Source organism: Rhincodon typus, chromosome 6 (assembly GCF_021869965.1).
Source record: "Rhincodon typus isolate 14 chromosome 6, sRhiTyp1.1, whole genome shotgun sequence".
NCBI classification, from domain to species: domain Eukaryota; kingdom Metazoa; phylum Chordata; class Chondrichthyes; order Orectolobiformes; family Rhincodontidae; genus Rhincodon; species Rhincodon typus.
Window position 1 is genome coordinate 70,834,839 of NC_063337.1, and position 27,830 is coordinate 70,862,668.

A 27,830-nucleotide genomic window follows, 5' to 3' on the forward strand; every position below is an offset into this window, starting at 1 on the left:
TTTGCATGAACCTCCAAGGTTGCATCATCAAAGCAGTCGCCATGCACAGACATGTAGAGCAGCTGTGCGGCTTAGAAGAAAGGTTGCTGTACATGCCATGCAGTCCTATAAGTATCTATTTTACTGCTCTGAAAAGTAATATTACCTTTTATACCTAAAAATGTATACCACATAATCACATTTGATCTTCAAATTGTAGAAAAAAAAAGAAAACATGACATAATTTTTCTGAAGAAATAAGGGAGTGACGACGCATGCTTGAAAACCTTAGGAAAAAACTTAGCTAAGACTTGAAGCCTTGCAAAAGTCATTTCTGTTCCAGGACACCAGAACAAAAAACAATACAGTGAGCACCTGATGTGTAGTAAATGAATAAGCTTGTGCTGTGTCAGTTTCGTTGTTCACTACCTGTGAATATGGAACTGGCTGCAGGGATCAAATGACCTGTCCCTGATTTGTACATTTGTTTTGTACTTATTTCCATTCCCTTCAATAGAGGTTCCTTGAGAGACACACTGTAGACTCTCATACATCTCATCCACCTCCCTCCCCCCACCACTGCACTTCAACACAAAAATATGCCCTCTTTCTGTCTGGACTCTACACATTTAAAATGTCTCCAAGGTACCCTCACTAAATCTGGGAGTCCTCTGAAATGCTTTATGCATTACTTTTTCCTGATCATTCATTGTTCATCAGTCATCATCAGTTCAGAACTGTTGCTTCCCTTTGAGAAGAAAATGGTCTATAGGAGCAGATGAGCCAACTCACACATCCCCAGAGTGCAGTGGCAAGCAGTAGTGCGAACAAGGAGGAAGCAACATGGCAAGACGTTGCAACCGCACAAAGCATGTGAATGTGTCATGTCATAACTGCCACGATCAGGTCACTAATAATGAACCTGCACCAGAAACAGAGGCACATGAAGATCTGGCCTGTGGACTCAACATTTTTCAATTCTTGAGGAAAGCTGAAAGTTTCTTCTTGTATATTCAAATGTGAATCAATCAAACCAGCAAAGTACCAGTATAACTCGACAATTAATCCTTGGCAAGGTCTTTATTGTGTTACTTCTGTCGTCACTTGTCTCGCAATACATTTTTCTTTACAAGGTGAATGGTATTCACAACTAGTGACAGACGGAACAACTACTGCTGTAAATGTAACAACCAGCATTTCATTAACTGGCTTAAGCTGACAATCTTTTTTTCTGCAAAGAGAAAATTTTATCTTAAAAATCAGGCTTGACTCTTGTCAAGTATGTATCATGTTCCCATTGACCTGTATCTACTCCTCTAGTTTAGTATACGTGTGTGTATTACATAACCCTTTAGCATTTTAAGTTAAACAGGTTTTAGAGTTCATTAAAGAAACAAGCAACAGAATTTCATATAGATTTGTTAATACATTTGCATGCTGATATCATAAATATAATTTCATCCCATCGGTGATCATTTTCTATAAGGAAAGAGTTTGTAATGTGAGACAAATCACAACAAAAATATTGTCATCACAGCATTTAAAAGGACACCTTGGATTAAGTAAAGTCACTACTCTGTTCATTCCAATTTGACAGGACAGTGTATTCCCTTTATCTGCACAGTTTGTAGTAAGTGAATCGATTAAACAATATAGTCTGAGTGATTTATTGACGAAATGTTTACTTCCCAAAAGAACTATAATATTACCATAACTGTCATTCAGCAAATATATTTTCAATTATTACTACTTCAAAAACCAGCTTGAACATAGGAAAAATACTGTTAATGGACAAAAATGTGTTATTAAATATATTGTATTAACAGTGGTACTTTTCAGTTTGCGACCTTAGATTGATATTTTTTGATGTTGGAACAAGCTTCTGCCCAGTTGAGATTCAAAGGCATATTCATCAGTTCCTCAGAACACAATGTACCGCATTGCACGTGATATGACGGAAAAGCAAGCATAGTCACAAGCTACTAGCACCTCAAACACTACCTCCCGCATCTCATTTCTGCAGGTCAGTGTATTCATCTTGGGTAAAATCAGTGGACATGGCTGTTACAAGTTTTGCTTAAAGACTGATAGTATGAGATTATTTGTTGAGTGGCACTCGATTGGAATTGTGATCAGCTTTATGCAACAGCAACATTAATGGCTTTTCATTATCAATAAATGGTAAATGGTAAATGGTAAAGGTGCTATTTATCAAAGGCATCAGGGTCTTGCCTGCTGGCTGGATATCTGAAGTTGCCTGTATTTGAGAAGGCTTACTGCATTGAATGCCATTTAATTGGTCCTTTCCTGTTGCTCAGAAGCTGGCTGCTGGATTAAAAAGCACCAGCATAGAGGTGGTGGCTGCTGCTGGTAAGACACCCACTTGAAGTTTTAGGATTATTGCTGGATCCAGCACAATGGGTGGTGGTGGGGATCCCATTGCAGGGTAGGGTTTGTGGAAGGACTGAGGGAGGACATTCAGCAATGAGGATGGAGAGTCTCTCAGCGGTTCTCCCTTCCTTCCTAATGCCGTGACCCTCAATCAGGAATGAAGTGACTTTAAATGAGAGATCCAATTCTGAATGTTCCCTGCAAGGTGATTTTCTATTTGTTATTGGATTTATACCAATGCAATTGGGATGAGATTATTAAGTAAACATTATTTTGTGCACTTAGTGGCCTCAATTGGTGGTGAAAGGGAAGGTTTTACATGGGCTTTAATGTTTATATTAAGATTTAGATTTAGGTTTTATTATCATGTGTACTCAAGTACAGGGTACAAGAGTACAGTGAAAAATGTACAATGTCTCCACATTCGTAGCTACAAAGTACCTACGTACAAAGTCTGAGTTACAGAAGTAGAAAAATAAAGAAATAAGTTAAAAAGTTCAGCACTACAGTCATCTTAGTATAAAAATGAAAAAAAAATTTAAAAAGTCTAATATTACAGTCGGCACAGTGACTCAGTAGTTCTTACAACTGCCTCACAGCACCAGAGACCCAGTTTCAACTCCACCCTCGGGCAACTGCCTGTGAGGAGTTTGCATGTTTTCCCCGTGTCTGCATGGGTTTCCATTGGGTGCTCCAGTTTCCTCCCACAGTCCAAAGATATGCAGGTGCTAAATTGCCCATGGTGTCCAGGGGTGTGTAAATTAGGTGGATTAGCCAAAAGAAATATAGGGTTACAGGGAAAGGGTAGGGGGATCAGTCTGGGTGAAATGCTGTTCGGAGGGGCAGTGTGGACTTGTTGGGCTGTTTCCGCATTGTAGAGGTTCTACACTTTTTTCTTAAGCCATGGCCTGCAGACATTCAAAGCTGGGCTTTCTCCAAGAAGGTTACTCTTCCTTACACTGGGCATGTTTTCTTGCACTAGGCTAAGACCCACCTGTGTTCCCCATCCTCCCGTGCCGAAAACTGCCACTGCTGACCTCCATTGGACACACCAAGCCTTGCTGCTGCTCGCAAGGCCTCAGCCGCGCCCACCACCTTGCGGCTGATTGCCATCCTTCTTGACTGACTACCACTGCTGCCATCTTTCACTGCTGCTGCCATTCTTCACCGTTGGCTGCTGCCCTGCTACTTCTACCATCTGGACCTGTGCTGGGCCCTAGCTGCTGCCATGCTCCATTGTGCTTGAGCACCTCGCTGCACAGTTCCCCCGACCCTCCTCCAGCACTGGTCCGGACATTAATGAAGCTGTGATGTCACTGACCACCACCGCTGACCCAGATGTTACCATCACCACCTCCCCAACTGAACTCCAAAGACCAAAGAACCAAAACAAAGAGAGAAAAGTGAGAAAAGAAGAAGGAAAATAAAGAAAAGTGTTTGGAATGGACAAGCTCTGGAGATGCCTCCATCATGGATTATGGACAATGTCACAGAATTCAGCAGGGTTCTCGCAGAAAGGAAATGGTGTCCCCACCCATCCTCATTCGAACTTATTAGCTGGCATAACCCACCAAACCTCCAATGCCAGTGCCACTAAATGCCAGCAGAGACATAAAGATTTGGAAAATATGTGGGATATAATTCCAGCAGTTGTGCATCGATTATATAGTCCAGTGCACTCCACTCATACTTCACTGTGATTTGTGTGATTAGCCAGAGGATACTTGGACTTGTATGAGGTTAATATGTACCCAAACCATTACAGGTACATCTTGGGTGCCCAGCTGCCTACACAACGACACTTTCAGCTGGCTTGTGGTCTTTCAGAAGTCAAGTGTTGCTTGTGCAATCACTCCTCCCAGGGCAATCATTCATTAGCCTCTGATCAGATCATCTAACAAACCCACAAACTTCTCAAGTACAGAGTTCCTACCTCCCTGTTCAAACAACGCCAACTGGGTTTGCGCCATTTGCCTTATGAATTATCAGTGACTGTTTCATCTCTTTCAAAGCTGGTGGACAAATCCCAGAAAAAGCCAGTGTAACTGTGTCCCCATTATTTTCTCATGAATTCTGTTACTATTCAGGTAGACATCCAGTACATGAGTTCTGATAGTCTATCATTCCCAATATATCTATGCAGATGTTTTTGGTGGCCTTCCAAAAGATAGGCAGAAAATCGCATTCTGCTATCCAATCAAAATAAACTTGCTGTAACCACCTCTCGTTTTGGACAAACCCGAATAAAATTAGCAACTGGACATTTGGTTAGATTTTATGCTGATCGCCATGTTCATTACTGCAGAAGTTCCTATCTGTAAACTTCATTCTCCTTGATCAAACATTATAAATCATGATTTTAGACTAGTCTTAAAGAATTCTTTGTACCCTGATGGAGTGTATTTGTTGATTATGTAATTTGAATTTGCTTTGCAATGTGTAAATTTTTCTTGTCAGCCTCACGTATTTACACTGTCTACATTGTCTGTAACCCATTGACATCACTGCCTGAAACTCTTTGAAGAAAACATAATAACATTCAATGTTTTTGGCTCAGAAAGTAAACAAATAGGAATGATAATGTTGCTATGGAAATCTCTGAACATGTCAGCTACTATTAAAATGGATCTTTTTTGAACTGCCCTAGAAAGCAATTAATTCCAACCAAATAACATCAATGGCTTCAATAATTAATGATATCCCCAAATAATCTAATCAGTAAAATTGTACATAGTATATCCAAATTTAATATGTAGTTACTGACAATAGCAAACATTTTAATTTCGGAAAGTGTTACTTTAGTACAAAAGAACTGAAATGTTGCTATGACAATATCCGTGAACAGAAAAGGGAAAAAAAACATGAGTTAGATACTCTTCAAAAGCAATAGGCTAGATTTTACTGTCAAAATAATAGAGGGTAATAACCCATACTTTTAACAACTCAGATCTTTTGTTGGCCCTTGTCCTCACACAAGCTATTGTTATTTAGCGCAGCAAATTAAACAGATACAATTTATAATTTGCTCTCTATCACCTGCTCTAAAACCTGTTAAAAATTAAGTTTAAATCTCTTTACTGAGAGTCAGTTTATGGCAATTTATACCAATCATTTCTCATTTCCAATTCACTGTGTCCTGGTAGAAGGTAATTTTTGTGCCAATTTGAGCATGCTTCGCCCATAGGTCTCTAAGGTTTTAGAGTAGATTTGCAGCTCGGGTTGTGGATGTTGTGGTTGGTTGGCACGCCGAGCTGGTTCGTTGTTTATCCACTGACATTTCATTACCCTGCTGGGTAACATCATCAGTGCAGCTTCCGATGAAGCGCATCGTGATTTCCCGCCTGTTATTTAAACTCTGGAGTCCATTGATCTAGATTACCTCTATAAATCAATAAACATCAATAAACACATAGAGCTCAAACCCCATATACACTCCACCGAGAAGGAAAACCGGAAGTGAGGAAGAACACTCAGCAGGAATGCACTTCAAGAATTTATGGGCTTCTAACCAGATTTTCATTCATCAAAATGGGAGTGATTGATATTAAGCAAAATTCTAAATCCATCTGCAAGGAAGACACACGTAACTAATAGGATCACACGTGAAAGATCAGTTGGCAGCATAGTTCTGCTCCAAGTAACTCATAAATGAGTAAATCAGGAATTTCTCTGGGATGTCTCCTACTCCTACAACTCTACGTAACTACGAAGGACAATTAAGGAAGCTTTGGTATTTTTGACAAACTTCAACTGATGCCCAAGCTGTGAGGAGGGTAAATCCAAACTGAATTCTTAAACTGTCAGTGAAACTCAAATGAAGAGAAAATTTGGGAGGTTATGCTTCAGTTATAGAGGCTATTAGTGAGACCACATCTGGAGTACCATTTACAGTATTAATCTTCTTATTTAATAAGGATGTAAATGCATTGGAAGCAGATCAGAGAAGGTTCACCAGACTAACACCTGGATTGGTAGGTCTCTCTTTTGAGTAGTTGGATAGGTGAGGCTTGTATCCGCTGGACCTTAGAAAATGTGGTGACTTGTTTGAAACATTGAGTTTTGAGGCTGGATGTGGAAAGGATATTTCTTGTCAGAGTATCTAGAACTGGGGTCATTTTAAAAAAAAAGGGTCACCTGTCTAAAAACAGCTTTGAGAAGGGAATTTTCATCATAAAGAATTGAGACCCTTTGGAACTCTTTTCCTGAATGGGTGGTAGATACAGAATCCTTGAATATTTTAAGGCAGAGGTAGATAGATTCTTGATAATCAAAATTTTGAAATATTGCTGGAGTTAGACAGAATGTGGGTTAATCAGATCAGTCATGGCCTTATTGAAGGGCAGAGTGGCCTACTCTTCATATTAATTCATACATTTCAGACAGACCATGACAGAGCTGATAGAATTCCTACAAATGCAGCTTCACATACAATCAATAAATGCAACTTTAAAATTTTGGAAAATGACATGCATGTACAATAAAAAAAAGATAAATACAGTCTGGGTTACAAACTGCCCTACATATGATGAAATTTCACCTGATCCCTCATATCCCACAGCAATTCCTCATGTACATGAGGCAGGAGGTCAGCAGTAGGACACATTGATGGAATACTCTCTTCTGTATGGATGGGTGCAGTTACACACAAATTAAGGAGCCAGCCATACACCATCTAATCCTGTCAATTAATCAGGGCCTATCTAGATCTGTAAAGACTCACTCCTACCATGACTAGTTGATCATGGCTCCAGAGTTTAGTATTCTTATGATGCCACTGCAGCCACTCCCAGGAAAACTCTCAACAGCACCTCCAAAACTCACAGCCTCTACCTCTAAAGAGAAAGCCACAAGTTACATAGAAAATGCTCACAGCTTAACTCCCCTTAATTGTGTGTATCATTTGAATTTTGGACGTATATCTTCAGTCTTTCATAATTGTTACCAGGTTCTCAAAGACAAATAGGGGTAGATATAAATTTCAGACAGTAAAAAAATACCCAATTTCTGATAATAAATAAGAGCAATTTAAAAAAGTATTCTCTTCAGTTTTGTATCCGATGAGTACTTTGATGTTTAAATATATGATCATGCTTGTGCAACATAAAAAATCTGTTCAAAAGCATTTTGTCTGACTGACAGCCTCTTAATTTCATCAGCTTGTTTCAATCTATGTGTAAATTAGATTGTGTTCAACGGCGTCAACAATGCTTGCCGTTTCATACCCTTTTTTTTTCACATGAAGTGTCCATCATTTAAGTTCAGTCACAGTAAATGACTGGAGTGAACTTCACCTCCAATGGTGTTGTAGAGGTTGAACACTGTTTCTCTGGCTTCCGGCACAGCCCATGCAGCACACACTCTCTTGAGCAGTTTTTTTTTGTATAGAAGTCCTTAGTATTCAATAACAGTCTACAAAATAATATTATTTTGAAGTTATACACCCCAAATGGCTGACAGAATCAGAACATAGTTACAGCATGAAGGGGGCCATTGATGCAATACCCTGATACCTAACTTCACCACCAGCAATGGGTGTCAAGGCAGGCATGCATTTAATGGAACAGCAGGGTACTAGTTGGGGACCACTGCCTTCCCACCTCGACCTGATTAATTCATGACCAGGAAGGCTCAGAATCATAATATTCAACAAGGGTAGCCTGAAAAGTGGTTACCAGAGGAGTGCCTTGTTCAAAGGCACTTAGTGCCAGATCAATGGTCCCGGCCTTGGAGAAAAGGGACCTACTGAAAGCGAATACTCTGCATTAGTCTCCATTTCCCTATTCCATGACCCATCAACCTGTCCTCATCTTACAGGGCTACAGAGACAAGGGCACATTTCTTAAAGTTAGAGTCATAGAGTCCTACAGTATGGAGATAGGGCCTTCGGCCCTAGCCGGTCCATGATGAGCGAAGTGTCCATCCATGCTAACCCCATTTCCCTGCACTTTGCCCATATCCTTCTAAATCTTTCCTATCAATGTATTCATCCGAATGCCTTTTAAATGTTGTTAATGTACCTGCCCCAACCACTTCTGCCATCAGCTCATTCCATATGTGTACCATCCTCTTTGTAAAAATGTTGCCCCTCAGGTTCCCATGTGTTTTTTCCCGTCTTATCTTAAACTGATGCCCTCTAGTCCTGGATTCCCCAACACTGGGAAAGAGACTAAATGCATTCACCCAATTTATGCCTCTTATTATCTTATACATTTCTATAAGATCCCCCCTCAATCTCCTACACTCTAAAGATAAAAGTCCTAGCTTGTCCAATCTCTTCCAAACAACTTGGTCCCTTGAGTCCTGGCAACATCTTTGTAAATTTCTTCTGCACTCTTTCCAGTTTAATAACATCCTTCCTGTAGCAAGGTGAGCAAAATTGAACACAATACTCCAAGTGCAGCCTCACCAACATCCTGTACAACTGCAACATTACTTCCCAACTTCTATACCCAGTGCCCTGACTGATGAAGGCCAGTGTGCCAAAAGCCTTCTTCACTGCCCTGTCTATCTGTGACTCCACTTTCAGAGAACTGTGCACCTGAACTCCAAGGTCCCTCTGTTCCACCACACTCCTTAAGGCCTGACCATTCACCAAGAAGCTCCTACCTTGATTTGACTTTTCAAAATGCAACGCCTCACACTTATCCACAGTAAACTCAATTTGCTATTTCTCAGCCCACTTCCCCAGCTGTTAAAGATCACCTATTGCTTCTGCAAGTCTCCCTAACCTCCCTGCATATTTGTTCCTCTAATTCCCATTGACCATTTGGGGGCCTATAGTACATCCCCAATAATGTCACCATTCCTTTCTTATGAGGTTGGCTTGCTTGCCGAGCTGGCTGGTTGTCGTTCAGATGTTTCATCCCCATACTAGGTGGCATCATCAGTGTGGCTTCCGATGAAGTGATGTTGTTCTGCTTGGTATTTCTATGTTAAGCTGGGTTGTGTCATTTCTGGTTCTATTCTGCATGGTTTTGTACATGGGGTCTAATTCTGCATGTTTGTTGAAAACATTAAGGGTTGAAAGCCAGGCCTCTAGGAATTCCCATGTGTGTTTGCAAGAACCTTAAATTCCCTTCTTATTTCTTAGCTCCATCCACAAAGCCTCACTGGATGATCACTCAGTTATTTCATCTCTGGCTACTGCTGCAATACTCCTCTTAATAAAAAATAAAACTACCCCTCCCTTCCTTCCTCCACCTCTGTCCCACATAAAGCACCTGTACCCTGTCAATCTTGTCCCTCCCTTAGCCATGTTTCTGTAATATCCCAGCCCCACGTACCTATCCATGCCCTGAGTTCATCGGTCTTACCTGCCAGCCCTCTTGCATTGAAGTAGATGCAATTTAATCCAACAGGCTTCTTGGAAACAGGTTATAAACAAACTCCCTTTGATGCCCACTGTACATTTTTCTCATTTACTTCTAATCCTCCTTGTACTACTTCTAATTATAGCAAGCTGTCAAGTAATTATTTGGAGTTCTCTGAGAAACTTATTGACTGAGTGCATATAAAGGGAGAGTAAATGGACCATTTGTGTGGGAGGAGCTGTAAGTCTGAGTGATAGGGATTTTTGTAGTGTAGTGTTAGTGTACCTGCTTCTGTGCCAGGAGTCCTGGGTTCAGTCCCACCTGCTCCAGTGGTATGTCATCTTTGAACAGGTTGATTAAGAAAATATCTAAGACTAGGTAGTTAATAATTTCAGTCTACAGAAAAAGACATCTTGTGCTTCTGTATCCTCAGGTGATGTGGATCCAGCTTGACATGGCCAAAACACCAACGAAGCCTTTTTATTGCCCTTTTTACTTGTGCTTGTTTTCTCTCCTGGTTCCTCACTGTAACTTTCTTGCATTCCTTAGGTTTCTCTTCAATTCCTTTTTTATTATCTCAAACTCCATCAAACATAAAAGAACATAAGTTATAATTAAAGATGAAGTATTGCAGAGATTGGGGCTCTGATTTGTTCTTGTTTCAGACAGATTAGTTGTAGCTTGTATCTTATTTAGTTCACTACAATACTGAGAGTGTTTATGATGGATAAGACTTCAGATTAGAACTTGGCCATCATGACATATTACAGACAAGAGTGCATGTTAAAAGACTGTTATTTGAGGTTTCTTCTAATCTTTCTTGACAATGAAAGCACTTCATCCTGTGGAGTCAGACAAAATGTGTAAAAAGACATTTAACAGTTGCTGTGACGTTTTGAGTCACAGGCACAGCAGTTAAAGTCATTTACATTCTTTATATCAACTGTGAGAATTTGACAAAGCTCAGTTATTGTAGTGATAGCTGCTTTATGGTAAATGTTTTTAGATCAAACAAAGTATTCAGAACAGATTGTCTAAAGATTCTGTGATTGCTGAATAATTGCGCTTTGGTTATACATGCAGACTTTAAAACATTGTGAATATTTTGGTGAAAGGAGCCAAGCTAGGACAAGGAGTCAGTTTATAATGTTTATCATCCAAATACAATGTAAATGTTGAAGAATTTTAATGGATTGGCTCCAATAAATTGTAACTATCATTTCCTGAAATTTCATTGTTATGGTAGTCTTATTCTTGGGAATTTTATTGGTTTCCACAAAGTTAATTAAGGACTCCTCAAGCCAAATTCTGTGCTTTCACCCAGTATGAGTCGTGCAATTATCTTGCACAAAACAGATGTTGCATAGGAGCTGTTAGAGGGATGCAGGAAATTCTTAGAGGTGAGCAGTAAACACATGTGTAACATGTATTGAACAGCGTGGGTAGGAATTTGGAGCTGCACTGATAGCTAATTAGGCGAGGAATTGGACAAAATGTTTTCAACAAGAAGTGCATATGTCTTGGAAAAGACAATTTTGCAAAGCGTTGGAGAAATGTGTGGGATTGTATGGATAATTCCTTCAAAATCTTGGCAGGGAAGGATAGAGAGTCAAAAGACCTCAGTCTGTGCTCCAACATTCAATTGCTGTGACAAGCCTCCAATATTTGATTTTCTTTCACAATTTCCTTCTGCATTTATCACTGAAACTGGTCCTTTTTGGAAATGTAACTTGATACTCGGGCCTAAGCAATCAGGAATGCCAAATATTTTGTTTTTATCTTGTCACCCTGTCACGTATGTTTAAAGTTGTCACTTACAAAGACAGCTAAATTAAAGAACAACAAAATGAAGCATTCATCTCAATTTATTTAAAATTTATTGCATTAGTGAAGCATCAAAGCTAATTATACGGATGTAAAAATGTTAACCTGGATATTTATGGTATTACATCCAATCTCCCTCTAATATTAACTGATTAATATTAATATTAACAATGATCTAATGGTGTTGTTTAATTTAGGATTTTTTATCTTACCTTAACAAAACTCTTAATATGATTCAGCTATGTCTGATGGAAATCTGAATTTAATTTACTGTGCATTGCAGTAAATTGTGCTTGTACCAAAAGTGTTCATTATGATATGCTAGAACAGCATTACCATTGAAATAAAATTATTGTAACTGTACCCCCTGTCAGGAACAATCAAACCCAAAGCCATCATTTTATGCTCTGTATTGAAAGTAAGGTCTATAATGTTCGATAGTTTAAATGGCAAGTTCCTGACTTGTTTCACTATTTTTAATACACTTAAACAGTGGAATTCTGTCCTTCTGAAGAAAGATATGTACATATATAACAGATACAATAATAAGCAATGCTCACAACCAACCTGTCAACTTGGAAAGTATATCACCAAGAGAACAATGAATGTCACTGTTTGGTTTCCCTTCTGTTAAAAGGAGAAAAAAGCCTATTGTTTTATATTTGGCACAATTGCACTATCAACCACAAGTTTAGTTCACTGTCCCTGTATTTCTGAAATACATCTTTTAAAGAAAAAGGATTGTTATGGGAGATGTGGAAATTCATCATTACACATGGTTTTTGTTGTGATCTAGGACATGCAGCTTTAAAATATAATGGAAGCCGATTAAAAAAAAAAGGTTTCATAAAGGAATTGGAAAGAAATACTCAGAGTATTCTGTGATTTTCAGGGCCATTGGGTAAAAGCAGGAAAGTGGGACTTATTGAGAAGCATTTTTAGAGGGCATTCACAGGAAAGGTGGTTTGAATGATCCCATTCTGTGCTGTTTGATAGCATGATTCAGTAATTTTACAAATTTATCTTTGCTGACAGAAGATAGAGATAGTCCAATGAGCTAGCACCATTGAACTTCAGCTTATTTTACTTTACCAATTATAACAGGCATCTAACGTGATCATATTTCTATCACATGGATCAAATTAGTTTGGAATCATGTCACAATGTGGCTAGAACCAAATTGAGCATAAATGTTGTTATTGTTTCCTTTTACTAAAATTACAGTTGCACAAACAGAAAACCAATAATCTAAACTAATGCGTTCAATGTTACTTGAGTACAAGCTTTTGATGTTCTTGCCCCTTTGTACAATCTTTCACAACTGCAAGATGCCTGAATTAATTCACTTCAATTTAGTTAATTGAAAAGATGTGTTGACAAGGCAGGATTTTATTATTTCATGATAGACTACAACTTAATATGTACATTGTTAGCACATTTGCAATGCCCTGTCCAGGACAGGAAGAAAGAAATTCAAGTTTATATTTAAAACTACATCATCTTGTTCATTCAGAGATAGTAAGAACTGCTGATGCTGGAGTCAGAGAATAACACAGTGTGAAGCTGGAGGAACACAGCAGGCCAGGCAGCATTAGAGGTGCAGGAATTTTCTGAAGAAGGGTCCCGACCCGATGCGTCAGCTTTCCTGCTCCTCTGATGTTGCCTGGCCTGCTGTGTTCCTCCAGCTCCACACTGTGTTATCATCTTGTTCATTTTTGTTTCAACTGATTCATGCTGGATTTTATTGAACACAAAATGAGCAAGTTGACTGCTTCAGAAATTCCCAGTAATCACCCGAATAAAAACAAACACATGACTGCTTATCATGCAAGGAACCTCATATTCTTTAAACATTCCAGCCAAGCTGACACAAAGGACTCATAGATAATAAGTTGTAGAACTGGATGAACACAGCAGGCAAAGCAGCATCAGAGGAGCAGGAAGGCAGACGTTTCGGGCCGAGACCCTTCTTCAGAAATGGGGGAGGGGAAGGGGGTTCTGAAATAAATAGGGAGAGAGGGGGAGGCGGATAGAAGATGGATAGAGGAGAAGATAGGTGGAGAGGAGACAGACAGGTCAAAGAGACGGGGATGGAGCCAGTAAAGGTGAGTGTAGGTGAGGAGGTAGGGAGGAGATAGGTCAGTCCAGGGAGGACGGACAGGTCAAGGGGGCAGGATGAGGTTAGTAGGTAGGAGATGGGGGTGCGGCTTGAGGTGGGAGGAGGGGATAGGTGGGAGGAAGGACAGGTTAGGGAGGCGGGGACGAGCTGGGCTGGTTTTGGGATGCGGTAGGTGGGGGGGAGATTTTGAAGCTTGTGAAGTCCACATTGATACCATTGGGCTGCAGGGTTCCCAAGCGGAATATGAGTTGCTGTTCCTGCAACCTTCAGGTAGCATCGTTGTGGCACTGCAGGAGGCCCAGGATGGACATGTCGTCTGCGGAATGGGAGGGGGAGTTGAAATGGTTCGCGACTGGGAGGTGCAGTTGTTTAGTGCAAACTGAGCGTAGGTGTTCTGCAAAGCGGTCCCCAAGCCTCCGCTTGGTTTCACCGATGTAGAGGAGGCCACAACGGCAACAGCGGACGCAGTATACCACATTAGCAGATGTGCAGGTGAACATCTGCTTGATGTGGAAAGTCTTCTTGCGTCCTGGGATGGGGGTGAGGGTGGAGGTGTAGGGGCAGGTGTAGCACTTCCTGCGGTTGCAGGGAAGAGTGCCGGGTGAGGTGGGGTTGGAGGGGAGTGTGGAGCGGACAAGTGAGTCCCGGAGAGAGTGGTCCCTCTGGAAAGCAGATAAGGGTGGGGAGGGAAAAATGTCTTTGGTGGTGGGGTCGGATTGCAGATGGTGGAAGTGTCGGAGTATGATGCGTTGGATGCGGAGGTTGGTGGGGTGGTACATGAGGATGAGGGGGATTCTTTTTTGGTTGTTATTGTGGGGAGGAGGTGTGAGGGATGAGTTGTGGGAAATGCTGGAGAATGGTCGAGGGCGTTCTTGACCACTGATGGGGGGAATTTGCGGTCCTTGAAAAACGAGGACATCTGAGATGTGCAGGAGTGGAATGCCTCATCCTGGGAGCAGATATGGCGGAGGCGAAGGAATTGGGAATAGGAAGATGGCATTTTTGCAGGAAGGTGGGTGGGAGGAGGTGTATTCTAGGTAGCTGTGGGAGTCGGTGGGCTTGAAATGGATATCGGTTTCGAGGTGGTTGCCCGAGATGGAGACAGAGAGGTCCAGGAAGGAGAGAGAGGTATTAGAGATGGTCCAGGTGAACTTAAGGTTGGGGTGGAAGGTGTTGGTGAAGTGGATGAACTGTTTGAGCTCCTCGTGGGAGCACGAGGCGGTGCCGATACAGTCATCAATGTAACGGAGGAAGAAGTGGGGTTTAGGGCCAGTGTAGGTACGGAAGAGGGATTGTTCCCCGTAACCTACAAAGAGGCAGGCATGGCCATGGTCACCCCCTTTCTCTGTAAGAAGTGGGAGGAATTGAAAGAGAAGTTGTTGAGGGTGAGGACGAGTTTGGCTAAGCGGATGAGGGTGTCAGTGGAGGGGGACTGGTCGGGCCTGCAGGACAGGAAGAAGCGGAGGGCCTTTAGGCCATCTGAATGGGCAATGCAGGTGTATATGGACTGTACTTCCATGGTAAAGATGAGGTGTTGGCGACCGGGGAATTGGAAGTTCTGGAGGAGGTGGAGGGCGTGGGTGGTGTCACAGACATAGGTGGGGATTTCCTGGACCAAGGGGGAGAAAATGGAGTCCAGTTAGGTGGAGATAAGTTCAGTGGGGCAGGAGCAGGCAGAGACAATGGGTCGACCAGGGCAGTCAGGTTTGTGGATTTTGGGAAGGACATAGAAGTGGGCGGTGCGGGGTTGGGGAACGATGAGGTTGGAGGCTGTGGGTGGGAGGTCACCTGAAGCGATGAGGTTGTGGATGGATTGGGAGATGATGGTTTGGTGGTCGGGGGTGGGGTCATGATCAAGGGGGCGGTAGGAGGAGGTGTCGGAGAGTTGGAGCCTGTCCTTGGCGATGTGGAGGTCAGTGCGCCATACTACAACTGCGCCTCTCTTGTCTGCGGGTTTTATGGTGAGGTTGGGATTGGAGCGGAGGGAGCAGAGGGCTGCACATTCTGCGGAGGAGAGGTTGGAGTGGGTGAGTGGGGTGGGGAGGTTGAGGTGATTGATGTCACAATGGCAGTTGGAGATGAAGAGGTCAAGGGAGGGTAGGAGGCCTTGGGGTGGTGTCAAGGAGGAGGGGGTATGTTGGAGGTGGGAGAAGGGGTCAGTAGAGGGAGGGTTAGTCGCACGGTTGATGAAGTAAGCGTGGAGGCGGCGGAAAAACTGCTCTATGTCCAAACGTGACCGGTATTCATTGATGTGTGGGTGGACGGGGACAAAGGTGAGCCCTTTACTGAGGACTGACCATTTGACCTCAGTAAGGGGGAGGTCTGGGGGGTTGGTGAAGACTCGGCAGGGCTGGGTGTTGCTGTCTCCTCTGGAGCTGCTGGCTGTGGAGGCTGTGGGCAGAGCAACGTCGGCGTCGGCTGTGGGCGGAGTTGCATCGGCTGTGGGTGGAGTTGCGTCGGCAGTGGTGGGCGAAGTTTCGCATGCTCCTGCCCCACCGAACTTATCTCCACCTATCTGGACTCCATTTTCTCCTCCTTGGTCCAGGAACTGCCGACCTATGTCCGTGACACCACCCACACCCTCCACCTCCTCCAGAACTTCCAATTCCCCGGTCCCCAACACCTCATCTTTACCATGGACATACAGTCCCTATACACCTGCATTCCCCATTCAGATGGCCTAAAGGTCCTCCGCTTCTTCCTGTCCTGCAGGCCCGACCAGTCCCCCTCCACTGACACCCTCATCCGCTCAGCCGAACTCGTCCTCACCCTCAACCACTTCTCTTTCAATTCCTCCCACTCCCTACAGACAAAGGCGGTGACCATGGCCATGCCTGCCTCTTTGTAGGTTACGGGGAACAATCCCTCTTCCGTACCTACACTGGCCCTAAACCCCACCTCTTCCTCCGTTACATTGATGACCGTATCGGCGTTGCCTCGTGCTCCCATGAGGAGCTCAAACAGTTCATCCACTTCACCAACACCTTCCACCCCAACCTTAAGTTCACCTGGACCATCTCTAATACCTCTCTCTCCTTCCTGGACCTCTCTGTCTCCATCTCGGGCAACCACCTCGAAACCGATATCCATTTCAAGCCCACCGACTCCCACAGCTACCTAGAATACACCTCCTCCCACCCACCTTCCTGCAAAAATGCCATCTTCCTATTCCCAATTCCTTCGCCTCCGCCATATCTGCTCCCAGGATGAGGCATTCCACTCCTGCACATCTCAGATGTCCTCGTTTTTCAAGGACCGCAAATTCCCCCCATCAGTGGTCAAGAACGCCCTCGACCATTCTCCAGCATTTCCCACAACTCATCCCTCACACCTCCTCCCCACAATAACAACCAAAAAAGAATCCCCCTCATCCTCATGTACCACCCCACCAACCTCCGCATCCAACGCATCATACTCCGACACTTCCACCATCTGCAATCCGACCCCACCACCAAAGACATTTTTCCCTCCCCACCCTTATCTGCTTTCCAGAGGGACCACTCTCTCCGGGACTCACTTGTCCGCTCCACACTCCCCTCCAACCCCACCTCACCCGGCACTCTTCCCTGCAACCGCAGGAAGTGCTACACCTGCCCCTACACCTCCAACCTCACCCCCATCCCAGGACCTAAGAAGACTTTCCACATCAAGCAGATGTTCACCTGCTCATCTGCTAATGTGGTATACTGCATCCGCTGTTTCCGTTGTGGTCTCCTCTACATCGGCGAAACAAAGCGGAGGCTTGGGGACCGCTTTGCAGAACACCTACGCTCGGTTAGCGATAAACAACTGCACCTCCCAGTCGCGAACCATTTCAACTCCCCCTCCCATTCCGCAGACGACATGTCCATCCTGGGCCTCCTGCAGTGCCACAACAATGCTACCCGAAGGTTGCAGGAACAGCAACTCATATTCCGTTTGGGAACCCTGCAGCCCAATGGTATCAATGTGGACTTCACAAGCTTCAAAATCTCCCCTCCCCCTACCGCATCCCAAAACCAGCCCAGCTCGTCCCCGCCTCCCTAACCTGTCCTTCCTCCCACCTATCCCCTCCTCCCACCTCAAGGCCCACCCCCATCTCCTACCTACTAACCTCATCCTGCCCCCTTGACCTGTCCGTCCTCCCTGGACTGACCTATCTCCTCCCTACCTCCCCACTACACTCACCTTTACTGGCTCCATCCCCACCTCTTTGACCTGTCTGTCTCCTCTCCTCCTATCTTCTCCTCTATCCATCTTCTATCCGCCTCCCCCTCTCTCCCTATTTATTTCAGAACCCCTTTCCCCTCCCCCATTTCTGAAGAAGGGTCTAGGCCCGAAACGTCTGCCTTCCTGCACCTCTGATGCTGCTTTGCCTGCTGTGTTCATCCAGTTCTACACCTTGTTGTCTCAGATTCTCCAGCATCTGCAGTTCCTGCTATCTCTGAAACGAAGGACTCATAGGCAGGATGTCGACCTCAGTCACTTCTGAACAAAGGAGACCATTAAAACTCTCATTGCTCAACTGGGTATAAACATTTCCATAGTTGTCTGCTATAAAATACAATGGTTTCAGACCATGGGACATCAAATTCAATTATTGGCTGAGTTTCTCAATCCAATGTCCCAGTAATATGACTGAAATTGTTAATTTTCTTAAATCACCTTTAATTATACAGCTTTGTATGTGCAAGCCAGTCTGCCTGTAACAGCAAAAAAGTAAGGCATTCCAAGGTTAGCTAAATGTCTGTCTCTGATCTTATTATCTCTCAAAAGTCTTCTTTACAAGAAAGAAGTGTTCTCAGCTTGCAACCACTGTAACTTCACCAGCAATTTAACGGCATCTTTTCTGCAAAAAGGACATTTATTCACATATCTGAAAGAGCCTCAACTGGACATTGCCTTTGTGGACATTAATTCAAATGAGCTAATCCAGACTTGTGATTTTTAAAGTAATTTATATTCTGCAACTACAATCTATTCCTTCCTATTCTCCTGCAATCGCAAAAGCTTGCATCCGAGAAAAAAATGTGGTTAGCCATTTCCCTGGGTTTTGAATGTTGTAATATACTCTACTTGGTTTAAACCCTAAATAATTTGCTCTGGTTTATTTTAAACTGGACTTCATCAAAAGGGTTTGGGGAAACATGCCACTGCCTTTTTTTAAAAGGGAAAAGAAAATAAGGAAAGAAAATGAAAATACAACCTCTGTTAATGACAGAATAGAAGAACAGTAAGTGTAATTTAATTCACCTCTCCCTCTTGACTGTGACACATCAATGCACACCATGTTAAGAAACAAATATTATCTGTCCTGGCATTTGCTGAAACACAATCAGTTGGCGTCAGCAGTGTACATCTTAAAACATGTCACTCAAATAGTAGAAAAATGATATCTTAACAGAGCTACCTTATTAACAATAAATAAAACAAAGGAAAGACTTGTTAATTAAAACACTGAAAATAGTTCACATAAGACATGGGTGCACAAGTAGATCATTTAGCTTTTAAATGCATGATGGCCTATCTGATAATCCTCCATTCCACTTCCCTGTCTTTTCCCCATAATCCTTGATTCCCTGAAAATTAGTCTCTCTCAGTCTTGATTAAACCTTTTTGTGGTGCAATGGTAGATTCCCTACCCCTGGTCCAAGAGGCCTGGGTTCAAGTCCTACCTATTCCAGGGATGTGTAATAACATCTTTGAACATGTTGATTAGAAAAATAGGTTATACTTAATGACCTAGCCTAGACAGGTGTCTGATGTAAAAGACTCCACAAATTCATTATCTTCAGAGAGAAGAAATTCTTCCTCAATCTCTGTTTTAAACGTCCAATCCCTTATTCTGAGATTATTCTTTCTAGTCCTAGTCTTTTGCACAAAGGGAAACTATCTTTCCACATCTAAGTTGTCAAGAACCTTGACAATCTTTTCGCTTCAATAAGACTGCTTCTCATTCTTCTAAGCTCCAATGAGGACAGACACAATGTATCCAATATCCAGGATATGGAGGTGGAGGTGAGTGAGTCAGATGCACAAGAGAGAATGAGCTGATTGAGGAGGAAGAAGGAAATGGAGATAAACAGGAGGGAAAGAGAAAAAGAGAGAGAGGGTTGTAAAGCAGAGATGAAAATGGGGAGGAGAGGGAGAATTGGATTTGATGAAGATAAGGAGGATAGGGAGAATTAGATTTGATGAAGATGTGGAGGAGTAGACATTGAGCTGAGGAGGTTTGAAGTTCAGGCATCTAGGAGGTGGTTCTGGGAAGAAGATGTCAGTGGGATGAGGAGGAGGAGGAAAGGTAAGGAAGAAGATGCAAATGAGTGGGCAATGGGCTGAGGAGAAAGGAGGTTCAGGCATTGAGAAGGAAAGGTCAGGAAGATGATATAGAGGAGTAACCGGTGAGCTGAGCAGGAAGGAGTTCAGGCTTAAGAAGGAGGAGCTGGACATGGATGAGAAGGAGAATGAGACAGAAGGCTGAGGAGCAGGAGGGTGAAGAACAATGATTGAATTGAATTCAAGGAGGGGGATGAAGATGAAGGAGAGGTAGATTTAAGGATTAGAAGCAGGGAATATTTAGGGCAGTGAAGAAAAGGATGTGTTGAAGAGGAAGAATAGTGTGAGTTGAAGAGGATTGGAGAAATTGTTATTGTTGTAATTTATCAACTTCTTTCTGCACCAACTGCTTTTATACAATTATCTATGTCATTGTATCTGACAATTCAATATTGCAAGTCTGACAGCAAGCATCATTATAATAATCATTATAATGTATTGTCTCAAATTTGAAGCCTAAATGTGCAAGGCATAGTCAGCTATACCAGACTAATAGATATTCAAGCAAAAATTGAGAACAAAAATTTAATCCAGTCAATTTATGATGTTCAGAAAGTGGCGAAAAAGAGCTTGCAATTAGAAATCAGAAAGATGAGGAATCTTGCTACAATTAAAATCGATGTAATAGCAAATGAAAGTGAAGCACATTTTGGTGAAAATGTGTGACACCAAGAGAAAACAATTAATTGTCAGAACTATCCATGAACAACAAGACAGAAGAGTATGAAGTGAGAGTATTCATTTGGCTGTCTATTGGAAAAAAAGAGAAAGCTAATTATGGCCGATATTAATTATCTTTAATTAAATGGAATGTTGGTGGGGAGTTTCAAATAAAGGAGGTTAATGCATCAGGTTAATAAGGGACTCTTCTTGACAAAATGCTACAAAGGGTCACATTTTAAAACATATACCATCAGATGTTCTGACATGAGCTTAATATGATGAAATATTCAAAGGTTGAAAGCACTTGACTACCAGTGATCATAATGTCATTAGATATGACCCTATGATATTTTCCAGAACAGAAGATAATTACATAAATAAAAGACGATTTTATGTTAACAGTGAAGGCTGTGTCTGTTAATTTGGGAAATAAAAATTAATCAAAGTGTGAAATATCTTAGAGACTGGGAGTGTTGCCGAACAAAGGGACCTTGTAGTGCAGAATCATAGTTCTTTGAAAGTGGAGTTGCAGGTAGACAAGGTAGTGAAGGAGGCATTTGGTATGCTTCATTCTATTGGTCACTGCATTGAGTACACGAGTTGGGAGGTCAAGTTGTGGCTGTGCAGGACATTGGTTAGACCACTTTTGGAATATTGCATTCAATTCTGGACTCCCTGTTTTAGGAAGGATGTTGTGAAACTTGAAAGGGTTCAGAAAATATTTAAGGATGTTGCCAGGGTTTGAGGGTTTGAGATATAGGGAGAGGCTGAATAGGCTGGGCTATATTCCCTGGCAGGTCAGAGGGTGAGGGGTGAACTTATAGAAATTTATACAACCATGAGGGACATGGATAGGGTGAATAGTCAAGGTCTTTTCCCCAGGGTAAGGGAGTTAAAAACTAGAGGGTATAGGTTTAAGGTGAGAGGGAAAAGATTTAAAAGGGACCTAAGTGGCCACTTTTTTGTGCAGAGATTGGTACGTGTATGGAATGAACTACCAGAGGAAGTGGTGGAGGCTGGTACAAATACAACATTTCAAAGACATTTCAATGTTATCAAACAGGAAGGGTTTGGGGGGATATGGGCCAACTGCTGGCAAATGGGACTAGATTAATTTAGGATGTCTCATCAGTTTGGACAAGTTGGACCAAAGGATTTGTTTCTGTGCTGTACATCTCTGTGACTCTGTATGCTGGACAGCATCTCCAAGACATATAAATCAATAAGAAAAATGGCAAGATTGTCTCCCTCCATCATCTTATCGTTAAGGAGATATTTGAACCATCTCTCATGTTGGTTGACAGAGGCTACTATTGTAGCAAATGTTGTGTTCTGTGAAGTCCACTATTTTTCAAGGCTATGTGGAGTGAATCAAATTGGCTGAAAATTGGCTTCCCTGAAAGTGAGGACCTCAGGAGGCAGCACTTATAAATGCTATAAATGCTTCAACTTTGTCACTCATCTTCTGAATTCAATCAATTGGAGAAGAGGAAGCTTATGGAGGCAGATCCTCCCATTAAGTGTTTAATCGTCTACAATCATTGACTGCTGCAGATGTCATCGCTACGGAGTGCTGAGTGGGTAAAATACATGTGAAATTACTTAGCTCTGTCAATAAGATGACATTTAAAATGCACATCACCCCAGTATTGTAACTGCACTAGGTTGGCATATAATTTTCAGATATTCCCAATGCTGGAGGAATGAGGAACATGCCAGGCAGTAAAATTACAGATTATGGTGGCATACGATTCTGCTGATGAAGATCCTCAGTGCCTCTAGAATATTCAGTTTTGTCCTTCCGGCTCTCTTCTTAATCTATCTCACTTGCACAGTGGTAAGGTCATACATTAGGGTGCACTCAGTATTGAGGTGTGACACCAGCTCCACAAATATGACCCTAACTGGAGAAGAAAGTAATGATAGGGCAAATCGCTAATATCTTAATCAGCAAGATAGGCCCAAGGAGCATCTTAAATTAGGAATGTCAAAGGTTAGACTTGGGAGGTATAAATGGCTTTGTGACATTTGACTTTTAAACTGGCAGCCTATCACTGCACAAAGATGCTCCCTAAAATTTGAAAGAGTCCAAGGTTAAAATATTTGCTTCCACAATGCCAGGTTTCCAATAATGCCGTGCATTTTTGATCCTGGTACTGTATCCAAACAAAAATAGCTGTCACATCAGGGGTTCTTGTGGAGCCATTTGCCTCTGGTCACTGTATTGACATGGTCATGCACTCAATACTCTCATTTTTAAAATGTTGTGCAGCAACAACTGTCTGCATTGCAGGCTTCGTTAAGCAACACCAGCAATATCTATCTTGTTGATCTCCCTAATGAAAATCATTTTCAATATAAGATCACTTTTCGCAAATACTCTCAGTTCTAGTGCCCTGTGAGGAGTATCAAAGCTGCAAGGATTCATATCTATTTCAATAGCAATCCTGTTTTAGAGTCAAGCTGTACCTGACCATTAGCAGGTAGCACCTTAGAAAACAGTTAAGCTGTAATGACTGCAGTGTTAGTGACGCCTGGAACAGTTGTATCTCTAACAAGGATAGGTTTGACTGTATGTGCGCTTTAGTTCCAAAGGTGACTTTGCAGCTATACTCCAGTCCTGCTCCTTCAGTATTGTTCATTCAATAGTGAAGAGTATCCAAGTGGCAAAAGCAATTTACAGTACTCAAGTTATCATATTCTTTGAAGCAGATGCCTAAGATTTGTTTTAAATGCATAGACAAAAGATTTTTGTTTTTATTTAAGCTTATCAATAATTTACAAATTGTAGATAGAAATAATAACATGGTTGAGCTGCTCACTTGCTGAATTTTTAAGTATATGGATAACATTTAACAAGAGAACAAAAATAGAAGTTGCTGGAAAAGCTCAACAGGTCTGGCAGCATCTGTGAAGAAAAAATCAGAGTTAACATTGCGGGTCCAGTGGCCCTTCCTCTGATGCTGTCAGACCTGCTGAACTTTTCCAGCAACTTCTGTTTTTGTTCCTGATTTACAGCATCCACAGTCCTTTCAGTTTTTATTTAAAACAAGAGAAAACTTTCTTAACATGGAAGTTGTTAAGGGCTAGCAAGAAATGTTGAATAAAGGATCTGTGGTTTCCCATATGAGTGTAACCTAACTGTCAAGCATGTCAACGCTCAACAGATCATTCACAAAACTGAAAAAGCAAATTATTTTAAACTGTTTGTGATTAGAACCCTTTAATGATTTTTCAGCTTTGTTTCACAATTTATCAACAACAAAACAATTAATCAAAAGTCAAATTGTCCTTCCACAGCAAAAGTAAGATTGTTTATTTCATGATATGACTATGGCTTAAGACATTGAGTGCACCAAGACTTGATCAAAAGCAATAAAGATTATTTGCAACCAAGTTCCCGTCAAGTCCATGTTTCATATAACCTGACAACCACAAAAGAACTTGACAAATAATGACCAGATTTGAGGGAAAATGAATGCCCATGACAGACAAGGAGCTAAATCTAGCGCAAAAGGGCAGGAACGTGTTCCAGTAGGTTCACGGGCTTAACCCTCTGGTTGTATGTGTAACCATGATGACTGTCAAGGAAGCTCTTCAAAATAAACTAACAAATGTGAGATGTGTTAATCATGATTATGACCAAAAACAAGAGGGCACTTGTGCGGTAGGAATGACTAACATATAGGAGATTAGAGCCCTCACCTGGGCCCGAACCATCTCCTGCACTTCTGCCCTCATCCCCTCTCTTCCCTTCCGCAACAGCCATAGGGTTCTCCTTGTCCTTACCTACCATCCCACCAGTATTCACATCCAGAAGATCATCAGCCACCATTTCCACCACCCGCAGTGAAATGCCACCACTGGACACATATTCCCCTCCCCTCCCCTGCCCGCCCTCCATGGAGACTGTACCCTCTGGGACACCCTGGTCCACTCTTTCTTCACTCCCAACATGCCCCTCCACAGTCCCATGGCATCTTCCCCTGCAACCGCAGAAGGTAACACCTGCCCATTTACCTCCTCCCTCCCCAGTATCCAAGGGCCCAAACATACCTTCCAGGTGAAGCAGCATTTTACCTGCACTTCGCACAATCTAATCTACTGCATTCGCTGCTCACAATGTGGTCTCCTCTACATTCGGGAAACAAAGAATAGACTGGGTGACAGCTTCACAGAACATCTATGTTCTGCCGGCAAAAAAGACCCTGAGCTTCCAGTTGCCTGCCACTTTAACACGTCATTTTGTTCCCTGGCCAACGTCTCTGTTTCAGGTTTACTACAGGGTTCCAGCAAAACTCAATGCAAACTGGAAGAACAACACCTTATTTTCCATTTGGGGATCCTGCAGCTCTCCAGCCTGTATACTGAGTTCAATAATTTTAGGGCCTGAACTCTCCCACGCCCTAGCCCCCTACCCCACATACCAGACTATGTTATCCCATAGTCTGCAATTACACACTACCTACTGTTAGCCACTAATAGTGTCCATTAACAGCTATTCACTGTCCTAGCCAAATCATTATCAACTCCTTGTCTGTCCAACTGTTCATCCCTGTCTTTGGGATCTATGCCCACCTGTTGTTTACTCCTTACCCCCTCCCCCCACTCTAACATCTGCATATAAACCAACATGGCACTCACCATGTCCTTGGTGGCACATATCTAAATTCCATAGATGACCCCGTTGGATTCCTGGAAGAATCTGGAGGTTTGTGCGTTAAGAGTCGTAGTTATTTTCAGAGTTACAGGCATTGGGTGTCCACCAAACTGCATCGATCTAAGCTTGTCCTTCTATAGGAAGACTGTTGCACAAACACTGATAGATAATTTAGTCATCTAGAGTAGATTTTCCCCAGGGATAGACACCACACATGAGTGCTATGTGAATGGGAAATGACTTTGTTACAAATCTGATCTTTTGAGTTAAAATTAGAGATCCATCACCTTCAGAGTCATTACAGGATCTTTCTAAGTACAAGCTGCCAGCACTGTGCAACAGGAGGATACATCAACAGAAAGGACTTCCATTCCATCAAACCACAATTAGTCAGTAGGTCTTTTGGTGAAGGGAGGCAATGGCCAAGTGGTATTATCGCTGGACTGTTAATCTGTTAATCCAGATACCCAGGTAATGTTCTGGGGACCTGGGTTTGAATCTTGCCATAGCAGATGGTGGAATTTGAATTCAATAAATATCTGGAATTAAGAGTCTAATGATGACCATGAATTCATTGCCAGTTGTCAGAAAAATCCATCAAGTTCAATAATGTCCTTTAGGGAAGGAAACTGCCATCCTTACCCGGTCTGGTCTACATGTGACTCCAGACCCACAGCAATGTGGTTGACTCATAACTGCCCTCTGACAAATAGGGATGGGCAATAAATGCTGTCCTAGCCAACGATGCCCTCATCCCGTGAATGAATACAAAAAAAAATGGCATTGTCCCTAATTCTGGACTAGAAGTTTCAGACTTAAGTCCCATCTGCCCAAGAGGTGCATCATAATATGTCCAAACAGTTTGATTTAAAAGTCCGTACAACTAGTCAGTGAATATTGAAAGTGGATTATTCAGTGGGAAGCAGCCAACCAGTTTTAACCTAACAGACCGTCCACGGTCCGCATGGCTTAACAGGTGGTTTCATAGTGGAATGAATTTGCCATTGAAGAATTGGCTACTCATGTCTGTAAAAAAAACCCTAATAACTGACCAGGTGAAGAGTGTAACACCTGCCATGAGTCCCCATCAGGTGGTTCAATGCATTGCTAAAAATATAACTTGAGTGCCTAGAGCAATCTGGTGGAGCCCTTCCGAATGCAAAGGTTTCTTGTACAGTGGTGCTCTGTTGCATTGTGTGCCGTTAGTGCTACTGGCAGAGAAGCTGGGATTGGGGGTTTGGGGTGAGGGTTGGTGAGGGTGCGCTGCTGGGTAATGAGACCATCATTGTTCACTATGCATTATTTTGTAGGTGCAGAAAAGAAAGTCTGGTGTGTAAGGCTGGTGAATGTTTCTCATATTTACAGTAAAAGGTCAGGTCTTCAGTTTGTGATTAGGTCTCCAGTGTTTTTCTTAGCTCCTTCACAGCTTGTTATGGCAGCTGTTCTTCCCAAGACTGGAAGAAACTACAGAGAGTCATGAACACAGCCCAGTCCATCAGGCAAACCAGCCTTGCATCCATTGACTCCATTAATATTTCCCGCTGCTTCAGGAAAGCAACCAAAATAATCAAAGACCCCTCCCACCCCAGTTATACTCTATTCCACCCTCTCCTGTAAGGCAGAAGATATAAAAGTTTGAATACGCATACAAACAGATTCAAAAACATCTTCATTCCTACTGTAATCAAACATTTGAAAGGGCCTCTCAAATGTTAATTCTGATTTCTCTCTTTGCGACTGTAACATTGTATTCTGCACTCTGTTCTGCTACCCTGATGCACTTTTGTTAAGCGTAATTTGCTTGTATAACACGCAAAGCAATACTTTCACTGTACATATTGGTACATGTGACAACAACGAATCCTTAAATTGACCTTTTAATGTGGCCCTTAAATTTCTGTGTTCTCTCATATAGGCCTCAGTAATGCTGAAGGATGTATATCTGCACCCAAGGGCATCACTCTGCTTTCGAGGAGGAGGAACAATCCTTAGAGATTGCACCATGACACCATTCCTCTGCACCCTCCAATCACATAAATACTCAATATTAGTGGATATCTGCTCGCAAGTAGATTCAGATTCTGAAACTGGTGAGCATATGACAGTGCCAAAGTAGCTGACAGAGGTGTAATAGTAAGTGACTGTTGGAAGATTGTCTGAGGCCAGCCCCATTATAAATTTTCGAGATAATAGGTGTCTGATGTTGATAAAATCTCAGAACTAGTGTAGCAGCAGCAAGAGGTAAGAGAACATCTTGCAGACCAGCCAAATGTGACACATAGCTATGTGCAGATGATGAAAGAACCCATCAAGGCCATGAGTCTTGCCATATCTTAGTTATGCGAGTACAAGGCCTCCTCCACCGAAACTGGCAACTCTCTCAAGATCAGCTCCAGTACTCAATGAATGGTAGACGTGTGCAGATCTACAGAACTTACTTATGATCTCTATGCAACAGTGGCAAGACAAGAGGGGGCTGAGGTGAATGGACTTGCTGCTAGGTTCTCACCTTCTCACCTGAGCAGGGAATTATAGTAGTGGCCTTCTATACCCGGAGGCTTCTCTCACA